Below are 11,652 nucleotides of genomic sequence, written 5' to 3'. Positions count from 1 at the left end.
AAAGGCAGGCACAACTTTTACATATAGAGGAGAGAACTCCAGATTTCAGAGTCTGCTTAGATATCCAAAAGTTGTTTGAGAATGACTCTTATCAAAACTTTTAAAGAAATTAATCTGCCATAGCATAAAATGAAAACCCTCACCTGGGTACAAGACAGAAAATCAGTGATAGGAGTAGATATTCAGTAATCTTATTAGAGGAAGATTAAAAGTGGAATTCTTCATTATCTGATCTTTTGATCTGGAAAAGGAGATGAATAACGAGGTAAGAGAGCATATTTGTGGCTGTAGTTGAGTTTGAGACCAGTAAATAAAAGTGCCAGTCGTAAAAAACGAACAGACACATTGCAACTGTAAATGACTAAACAATAAATTAGATGATAAAGTCACTATATATTAATGTGAAGTGAAAAATTGTTATGCTTTTATCTGGCATGTCCTTATGTTGAAGGTTTTATTGCAGTCCTTATCATATTCTCCCCCAGACAAGGTATTCTAAACCTAGAAAAGATGAAACAGAGGATAAATGGGGGGGGGGGGGGAGGCATAACACAGTTTCTTTGTGAGGAACAATGAAGCAGGTTAGGATTCTTCAGCTAATAGGAGACAAGACAGATGTCTCTGAAAACATGAATGATATAGAGAATCTACTATTGATGGTGCTTTAAAAAAAATAAAATAAAATAAAATAAACAGGAATCTTCTGATAAAAGTTATCAGATTCAAAAAGAAAAAGAGGTTATTTTGTGGAGATCCTTGGTGCAAGATTTTGTAGATGCTAATTGCTTTAGTGAATTACAAAACTGTTGAAGGAAATGTTTCAAAAACTCCCTAATGCAAGTTATGATAATTCAAGAAACCCTGGAATTTTACACTGCCAGCAATCATAGAAGTAACCTCTATGTGGAGATATCACTACAGGCTTACTTTATAGTTTCACTCTTCCCAGACATCCACAGCTTACCACTATCAAAGACAGGCTCTATAGACCTTTAGATTTCTGGTACAATGATTCTTACGTTCTCATTTTTATGACATTCCCTCTTCTCCCCAAAACAAATCCCACCTTACAATTCTGAATACAAATGGATCAGCAATCCTCGACATTCTTTCTTTATATCTGCAGCTCCTGCTGAATCATCATGGAATAATTGTCCAGAAAATGCTTTAACAGTATTCAGAGGAGAAGCAGACCAGGAAAATGACAGATGGTATCAATAGAAAAGTTTTATTTTACCTTTACCCACCCAAAGTCATGTTGCCTTCAATACAGTTCCACTTTAATATAAGCAGACTCAAAATAAGAATTTGTTTGAAGAAAATTTAGTGGCTCTATTTTCAAGACATTGCTGGCATAATAGCTAAAAATCATTAGGTTATATGTAACTATATTTAAATTGTCATTTAAAATATTTCATTCTATATGAAAGTCCACCAGTCACAGCAAAGGATATTATAGTTAGTTTAGCCGCCATAAGCAAGACTTTATTTAGTAAGAGAAGTTGGTGAAACTTGTTCATAACTCAGAGGATAATGAAAACTATGTTGTCCATCATTTCTCTTTCCTCCGAATTTTTGATGTTTGAGAAGTATTGTTTTGATTGCTACTCCTTATTGAAGCATTCAAGGCAGAATGGAACATAAAGAAAATATTATTTCTAACATCAATATTCCATATATACACACATTTATGCATGTGTGTTCTGGATAAATATACACATACATGTACACAATATATATATGCATGACATGGGAGAATAACGTTTCATTCATATTAACAAGAGGCAATTTTGGAAATGTCACAGTAACCTTTCTAGATGATACTCCCAGCACAGAAACTTTAGACAACCACTATGCAAAATTATGCCAAAGATACATAAACCTTCCTGCATCATCATCTCAAAACAGTGACCTGAACAGCCTCGGTATAAACAAGGCTAGAAGACAGAAAAATAAAGAAGCATGAAGGTTGTCTTCTGACCTTTAATTATATCATCTGAAAAACAGTTCATTTAAAAAATCAGTCCTTTTTAGCTAAAGGCTCAGCCTGGTCTTCTTCCATACTAGTGCACTGTTGAAAGAGAGAGAGAGAATGAAACCTTCTTCCATATTGCAGATTTCCACAAGTCTAAGTACCATAGTAACTCCTACATTCTCCACTATCTTAGTTCTTATTTTCCTCAGTTACATACTGGGTAGACTTGATTTGGGAATGGTTTGAGGCTACCGTATAATGACTGTTCTGTTTAGAGATTTGCCTCATTTGAAGAGATTGGCATTTTACAGTAAAAATATTCCAACAAAAACTGTTCTCTTCCCAGGGAAACAGTTTTCAACTTCTACTTCTACTATGCAGTCTTAAAATCAAACAAACAAACAAACAAACAAACAAAACACAAAAAAAACCCACAAAACCAAACCAAACGAAACAAAACCCATCAGTCCTTCAGACCAAGAATTCAGAGCTACACAGATCTGCTAGAAAGTATTTTCTAACTTTAGAAGTTTTTTCTTAGATTCTTACTTGTAAAATAGAGCTAAATAAACCTTTTAGGCCATGAGGATTTTTCTGACTAAATTAATTGGGAAACACTCATCTTCTATAGTGGTGAGCTCCAGAAGAACAACAGAAAAAAAATGGTGCCTGATAGCCTCCTCTGAGAAGAACAGATCAAATGGATTTATTCCTTTCTGAAACACCCAAACAAGACTATGGCTTATTTTTTTAATTTTATTCACAAACATGTCCTGACTAATAACACAGGCCCTCCATCTACTCTTAAGAACTGTCAGAGTAACATCAAAAATCTAACGTGAAATTACTCACACAAAGTGCTGTAGCCTTCTGCATTTGATTTAGGACAGAATATTCTTGCAGATATAAAATATGCTTGCAAACTGAAAGGGTGTATTTTAGCTAGTACAGCAAGCAAACAGTCCTCAAAGTATCTGCTTTCAGAGTTAAAATCTGTGTAGTTTCAAAGGTATAAACCTGGTTAATTATTCATCATCTGTCCATTTTAATGAAAACAAAGTATTTCTATGATTACATCCATTATTTTAATTAATATAAGTAAAAGAAATAGTAATCAACATTTATGTGCAGTTACAGTCTGTGTAAGCTTACTGAAAATAACACCCCCTGGTCCCTGTCAGCTATTTATAAATTTCTAAGCCATTTAATGTACAAACAATTATTTTATATAAGATATTAAAGTGAAAACAATTAATGTTTAAAAGGAAAATGTCAGACAGGAGAGGGAAGCACTCTAGTTTTTTTACTAGGACATAAATGCCATGGAATGAATAAACATCAATTTGTGCTCCAACGGGAGTTTAAATATAATGCATTCTTATTTGTAAAATAGTGCAAGTTGAACAATGAATCTCACTTATTTTTGTGTGGTATTATTACAGGACAAAGTATTAAAATAATATAACACTAAAATATTATTCTATTACTTGCAAAGATGGCAGACGTTTCCTTCTATAATTGATTTGGCTGTGTTTCTTCCATGTTAACAGTGGATTTATGTCAAAGAGTTGAGAGGTTCACTTAAATTCTGATAAGCACAAAAGAGTCATTCACAACCTAATTGAATGGGTTTTGGCCCTATTCCCTCTTGGTGCCTTGATATTCCACTGATGATGTTAACTAGAAACTAGAGCCCTAAATCTGGTAGAGGAGTTTTATACATAATGAGACAACTTTCATATAATTTCAGTAGCATCCAATTTGAGTTAATCAAGACTATCTACTTGATGATTTCTGAGTTTTTGATCCCTTTCATAACTATAGTAGGCTGTGTCATGCACAGTCAAGGAAGTAGAAAGAACATTCAAAGATAAAACTTTATAAATAAATAAAACCTTCTCTTAAAATATTTTGTTTCTGAGAAATAATATGTACAAGGTAAAAATTATCTTGTTTATTCATTCTGAAAGTCTACCATTCCCTCATTTGTTCTTTAATACAAAAAAAAAAAATAGCCACGGAGCTATAAAGAGACAAACAGTGGACTGTGGATTTTTTTAACAGTTTTCTTCAGATGAGATGGTCATAAGCTAATCTGTGTTCTTGGCATGAGGGGGACTGAGTTTGAAAATAAGTTTTTGTGGATTCTACTACTATATCCTGGTGTAATTCCAAACAGAAGCACCATTTATTTGGTTTAATGACATCTACCCCAGATGGACAGGAAGAAAAACAGGATTAGGGAAAAGGTAATAGAGCTCCTAAGTCTGTGACCCTGCCCTGATTAATAAAAACAATCAAAAGCCATATAGTGGGCTTTTACTTATTGCTTTCAGAAAACTGTCTAAGATCAAAGATTACCCATATCTCTGCCCAGCATTACTATGGCTGAAAATGACCCATAACTCTGCCTGGCTTTACTACATTTTAGGGAAAATGTCACTGCTAGTATTTCATAATTTCTTTGAGAATTAGATGCATATGTTAATACCACACCATATTTATTGATTGTTTTTAATATATTTGGTTATACATTGCTGTTATCTTAACCAGAAGACTTATTAAGGACAGCAAGAATTAGGCAAACATGGTCCATTTTGTGACATTCTTTGTTAGTGCTCTTCCTAAAATGTATGCATTTCAAAAATATCATCTAGACCACTAAGGAGAAGTTCAAGATATAACTGTCTACTATACATTCTATATATTTCTGCTTTTCAGTGAGAAGTCCTATATTTCTTATTGTGTAAGATATCATCTGTTTTGTGAACATGCAAATTTCAACATATTTCAGTTTCATTTTCTCGAGTATACTTAAACAGAAAACCAAATATTCAGCAAGCAACAGTAGTATTTTTATAACATGACAAAGGAAGTTGCTTAAATGTTAGGTATTATGTTATTGCCAAGAACTTGTATTAAACTGATCTCCCTCCATTCTAGCAAAACACATTTTAAAAGCATACAGGAATCTAAGAAATTTAACAAATTATTTCAGAAGTAGTAGTATATGTAATAATATTTCCACAATATGAGTATATCAGCCTTCTGATAAAAAGAGCTCTGATCACCCCTCTTATCTAGTTCACCTTTCAGCGTAACATTAAAGGTATGAACTTCACAAAGATGGAATAGCTCACGAAATATGTCATATGTTTTTGTGACTACACAAGACATACATACTATTATATGACTAAACCATAGAAAATGGCTCAGGAACTTTGCATTAGATCACCTGAAATCTCTTCTCTAGAAAAAATAATTTCAGAAATACAAAATTAAACACTGAAAGTTAATTCTCATTCCCAAGTGAGCAACTTCTCAATCATAACATTTTACATCAGCACCATTTCAAGTGGGAAAAGAATGAGTTACATCAAGAAAAAAAAAATGTTTATATGAGCTTATCCAAGCACCCTTAGCATATTTTTTATTGGTGACTTATTACTTTAGGATAACAAACAGGACATGGTGAAACATTTCTAGGTTTTTTTCAGTATATTTAATGTGCTGATTTATTAAACTAAGCAAAGAAAAGAAGTCACAACATCATCTAATGTTTTATTAGGAAATCAAGAGACTTTTTTTTAATGGGCTCCAAAACCTCCTGTTTTCATTTGTGAGTCTTTCAGCCTCCTTACCACCCCAAAGATTTTTTTTCAATTTCAACTGGACTGACATTTTAAGCAGAGGCATATCATGCAAAAATGCTGCCAAATTGTTCTTACTTCAATGTTTTGGGCTCAATCACGTAATGAAAGCATTAATGAATTTCACATGAAATATTAGATTGCTAGAATAATTGCTGTTTCAACTGTACTATTTTAAGTGTTTTATTTAAAATATACTTAAGTACTAGATGTCCTATAATAGCATTATCAATCCAATTCATAAAATACTAGGAAGAACTGGAAAAAGAACAAGATTAAAATGTTTGTTAATTGATTTTCCATATTAATGAGGTATCTACAAGTATGCTCTTTAAAAAAAAAAGAAAAAAATTGGGAGTTATTTAAGTAATATTCTTCAAAACAAAAGGCCTCATGTCCCACTCCCATACCACATCTCTCAGTCAAATTCTGTTAAGAACCTCTCAATACATCTTACAGAGACTGTAAGCATAGCAAAAACTCCAACTCTCTTTAGCATCTCTCCTGTGTTGAAGTCTCAGAATGGTTTTAACTCTTTTTCAGCTGGTAATGGCATCCTGTTCAGGACTCTGAGAAACATTCTTAGTTAATTCCTGAAGCCTGAAGCTATGATTATTAATTCTTTCCATGCAAAACCATTGGGATAGGTTCTCTTACTGTACAAAGGACCTGTATTGTTTTTTCAACACTAAGATATGAAAATTCAATGGTGTTCAAAGCCTTCCTAAAGCCTTATCACTTTTCTAATTAAATATGAGATATTCTTTATTGTGGCAGTAATAGTCTTAAAGGAAGGCCATATAATTTCTCCAAGGAAGCTAGATTAACTGTTGCAGGAGGCTATGGAACAAATATTTTTCAGGCTGAGATAAAATTTGATTTTGTATAGCAACTCATCTTTCATAAAATGCTTTCTAAAACATGGCAATAGAACACCTGATTTAGCCAATTCAGCTTCTACCATCATAACATATAGAGCAGTGGAACTCAGTTAGCTTTCCTTCATGCAAATTTTGAAGGATGAAGTTATTTAGGATTTTAACATGAAAGAATGAAATCTTGGCATGTTTTTTCAGATAAACACTTGAGTATTTTTTTTTTCTTTAAATATCCTTTGTTGGCAAAATTCCTAGTGGTAGAGGAAAAATAGCCAGTTATCTTTGAAAAGCACAGATCCTTATTTCCTTTAACCCTTTTGAAATGATGTATCACACCTTATTTCTGCAGATGCTATAGCCTAAGAACTGCTCCTTACTTTTATGCTAATTAGTTATCTCACACATTTTTTACAGTTCTTCTTTTTTTTTTCTTTTCCTGGCAATGTGTGAGGGTTTGCACTGTGAAGTGAATGGCATCAACTTCTAAGGGAGGAGTTCTATATTAAAGTCAAAACCTGAATTGTGACTTTCTCAAACACCCACTGTTATCCATGCTGTTGCACAAGGCTCGACTGTCTATGAACTATTTTCCTTTTCTCTTGATCATTTAATAGAGTTTGGCTAAGGTCTGAACAGCTGTGATCAAATGCAGGAGGAACCTACTTACAGACATTGCTAGCATAGAGGAAAATATGAAATGCTAATACAAAATGTTTTTCCAAACTTATTTTTGCCAAACCATGATACTTTTGTGGAGGGTTTTGTGTAGCTTGTGATTAAACACAGTGCCACCCAAACAGATGGACAAGAAACATTGGTGACCTGAGGCCAAACATGTACATCTGTCAGTAGGTGGGGTTCAAAGACTCTTGTTGCTATTTTTCAGGGGGGTGATGAGGTGGGGGGATGGAACAGCATTTCCAGCCAGGAATTAGAAGATCAGTTCATTCTTATTTGTGCACAAAATATATGTCCTAACATACTCACTGTAGACAATTTATTTTTTAGTGCAAACCATATCAAACCAAATATATGCTGCAGTATTGCCAGTTGCCAATATTTGGAATAGATAATTGGAAGGCTTTGTATTACATTTAAACAAAACTTCAGGGTTTTTTACAAGGGAAAGTAGTCTTGTATTTTTACTGAATAAAGAGTCACTGATCACTCTTGATACAAACACACCTTATACAAGTATGAAATCTAGATAACTCAGTAATTAAACTGACCAAGTCCAACTTGGTTGTCTTCAACCTGTTCAGGTTCCAGGTGTGAGTCAAAATTGACCAAATGCCAACCTAACAACCTTGTAAATGTCTCTGGGAAGTATTAAATAAAGCATTAATAACTCTTTTAAACTTGTCAGTAATGTACCAAACCAAAGCTGTGTGAATGATGAGCATTAATACTTCACTGGCTGCTGAGACTACCTAAACTTTTATTAGCTACCTTTACTGCTTTGTCTCCGTATGCAGTCATCTCTGTCTAAAAATCACAATTTGGATTTATTTCACTGTCTGTTAACAGCACAATTAGATAAATAGAAGCTAGAAAATGTAATTGATTTTTGCACTAAACAACTGCATCAGGCAGTTGTACATGATGGGTGATGAACACAACTACTTGATACATTCTTTGTCATATCTGTTTGAATGCAGAGAGCTACAAATCAATAACTGGACCAAGAGTGTCTTTGCTCTTCAGGTTCATCATTTAGAGCACACAGCTCCAGATCTACATGCATAGTGTTGTCTAAAATACTTTACCACAGTTTTTATTTAAACACTATTATTACCCAGGATTACCAAATACCTGCAACACTATGAGTATATTTGGTTAGGATTTTTAATAGGACAGACTTCTCTTCCTCTTTCTTCTTCACTGCACCTTCTTCCTCAACGCTCCTGCTTTTATTCTCCCTCTGGATGAGATGGCCAGACACAATGGAAATGAGAACTCTGGAAAACAGTGTAGATGAATTTTGAATTGTGGTTGTTGTTTTGCTTTTTAAACATAGACCCCATAATTTGAAGTACATTATGGTAAAATATCATTGCACAGCTGGAGGTGAAAATGCCTTTTTTGTACTAAATGAGTCCAAATGAGTTTGTGGAGACATTAACCTTTCAGGAGAATGACAGTGATAATGAACTTAGGAAAGATGTCAATTATAGTATCTTCACATGTTATCAAGACAGAAAGGCAAAGTACTGAATTAGTTGGTGGGTGGATTCCTTTTGTCTGATGAAGTCAGAGGTACATTTATGAGATCCTTTCAAACTCATAGGTAGAACAAACAAGAAGCCTGAACCATACCACAAATGTTTAGTTATATAGGGTAGTGAAATCACTGCCTAGCAAACAGGGACATGGCTAAACAATACAGATGAGTCTGTTTAGTAGCTTTTTAACACTGTATCCATTGGTTTTATTCTTCACAGCATTCCCTGTGCCTCTCCCGAAATTCTGCAACATTTTGCCACCTCCTCCAATTCTTAAACTGACTGTTGAGGAATTGACAAAAAGGTGAGTAAATTAAACTCAGGAGCCCATCAGAAAACTTTTTTTCTAATTGGATCAGAAAAATATCAGAGAGTCAATATAGGGCAATTGCAAAGTAAGCAAGAGAAACACATGCTTTGCTTCTGTTGGAAGGAATCTTTGGTAGCAGCAAGTTTGTATCTGAAACTAGTCATATTAAGATTGCTCAGATGAACTCAGGACCTGACCTAGTAGTTTACCATAAGATGTACTACAATACACAAATATCTAGTAATTGAGATGTGTGTAACAGTCAGAATGTGACTCATTTGAAGGAGAAGCTTGATTCCCAAGAAGAATCTTAAAATGAGTCATGAACTTGATGTAAGTTCTGCATCGTTTTGACTATTTTTTTTTTTGCTCTACAAATCTGGGTAGGACAAAAGTTTACAGAAAATGTTTAAGCACAAAGAAACCAGCTGAATTGGAATGACAGCATAGAAGGTGGCAGACATGATTAGGTCACTTTGACATAGTCCAAGGTCCATCCAAAGAGTTTAGAGAAGTTTTTGGATGATTAATGTGTCTGCATCAAGCATTAGATAACAGTCATTACCCCATGGAAATCTGGCAGGGACAACTCTTATTATGATGTGTAGAAAAGTATCATGTGCTAGCTAAGGGTGCTATTTTAATTACCATGTAATGAACAGCTATACTCTGTTTGATAAGTATGTATGCATAATATATTTTTACTATATGTTTTTATATGTACATGTATAAGAGAAATTCAAATACTCATATATATGTTTATGACTTCTGTGTCAACAGTGCAATTTCTTTAGAGGCTGCTTTTCCTGGTCTAATGCACTTTCAACTCACTGACTGCAGGTCTTCACTAAACCACAGCACTCCTTTCTCTGCAGCGTGGATCCAAGAACAGCCATGAGATTATTACATGCAAAAGAACCTTCAGTTTTTCACTTAAATCCAGTAGTTTAAAATTAGTAACCTCTAAATATTTCTTTGAATCATTAATCTTAGTATGAACAATATATCTAATTAGAACAGCCGAAAAAGCTTTGAATTTTCATCTGCTTGATACACATTAGTTGAGCAAGAATTATTTTTAATTTCCCTTTTAAATACAAGCAATCTTTTTAGCAATTTGAGACTTTAGTTTTCAAATCTTTAATTGCTTGAAGCTGTGTGTCAGAGTACATCTTTATCAGTCTCCTCTTTGAAATGATATCTAAAGGCTTAGGATGTGATTTTGCTTACCCTTACATTACTGTATATCAGGATTAATTCCGCTGAAGCTAATAAAAACGGTAGTATAAACCTGTTGCAACAGAAGTTAACTCCTTTAAATTCTTTCTACTTGAGTTTCCTTCTTGTGAACTAGGCCCTGAAATTTCTTCTTCACCAGGACTTTTCTATCACTGTACAAAGCAGTGTCTAGAACTTCAAGAAAAATAGGAGATGCATAAGCTTGATTTAGCTGTCAGTGACAGCCTGAATATCTCTCTTGACTCATAATTCACTGCAATATGTGCAAGGCATGGCAAGGCACGACAAGGCACGGCACGGCAAGGCAAGGGAAAGGGAAAGCCACTAGTTTAGGAGCAAGCTCACTGAATTGATTAGTCTGCCACAGGTTCATGGAGTAGCTCCAGGTGACATTATACACACTTTACGAATACAGATGTATTAAGGCAGTTCTGCACTAGTTCTGTCACAATAAGATAAATGTAACAGTACTGCCCCTAGGGCTTGAATGTATTCCATGGTACCTGAATGATTAATATCAGTTGATTAGCTAGCACAAAACATTGTAAGTAGAATGTGAGAGAAAAAGTAGGCTACGCTTGTACCTTACTTAGGATCATCTCAGCGTGTCTTTAAAATTAGATCCATTTATTATCTTCTAGGGCAGTTTCTGCAACTATCCATTCACAGAATCTCTACTATCCCTTGTCTGCCAAAAAGATATTTTATATAGTTTGCAAATGTCACAATATTAGTATCCATGAGTAGGAAGATTACAGTTTCCTTAGAATACTACAAAAATAATATTTTAGATCAAAAATCAAACATTCACTAACTCAATCTCTCCAGTACTATTAGGCAGATCTCAGTTACCTATAACTACTTTTCAATACATCTTCATATTCTGTCAACCTGTAGAAGTAGGAAACGTGAAGTCAGTCCAAAATATTACTTCCCTGTGTGGGATATACTTCTCCACTTCTTACCTCTTCCATGTATGTTCCAAAACTTTACATGGAAGAGATTCTTTGAATTGACTGTCTATGTGCACAATTACTTGGCATTGCCTGTACAGCAAGTCTTGGATGTATAGCACCTACTAAAATTATGCTAAAATTATAAACACACCTATAATTCTCTTCCTCATTTTGCAGAGACTTTGACCCTCCCACTCATGTTTCCCATGTTTCTTCCACCACCTTTTCCATTCGTTTTTAGCATGGTATCCACATTTTCTTTCCTAATCAAGAGACATCAAGTAGTAGGACAGCCATTGTTCTTGTGGTCACACAAGTGTCTCCTTCTATTTGTCTTCCAACTTTCTTATTTAAATGAAGTTAATTCTAAGACTTTTACATCTTTGAGAAATTTGGTTATAACTGTTCATGGGTTCAAAATC

General features: G+C 34.2%; 1 long non-coding RNA gene across 1 annotated transcript in view; it reads right to left on the bottom strand.

The window, feature by feature from the left end:
- Nucleotides 1-1,135: 1,135 nt before the first annotated feature.
- Nucleotides 1,136-11,652, bottom strand: part of LOC110357686 (uncharacterized) — a 79,018-nt gene continuing 68,501 nt past the window's right edge. The window contains exon 5 of the long non-coding RNA XR_010470324.1: nucleotides 1,136-8,461. This is a non-coding gene — a long non-coding RNA (uncharacterized LOC110357686). The remainder of the gene's footprint in view (nucleotides 8,462-11,652) is intronic.

The sequence above is a fragment of the Columba livia genome, chromosome 2 (assembly GCF_036013475.1).
Source record: "Columba livia isolate bColLiv1 breed racing homer chromosome 2, bColLiv1.pat.W.v2, whole genome shotgun sequence".
In the NCBI taxonomy this organism is placed as follows: Eukaryota; Metazoa; Chordata; class Aves; order Columbiformes; family Columbidae; genus Columba; species Columba livia.
The sequence above is the reverse complement of the archived record's forward strand: the minus strand, read 5'-3'. Positions and strand labels throughout refer to the sequence as shown.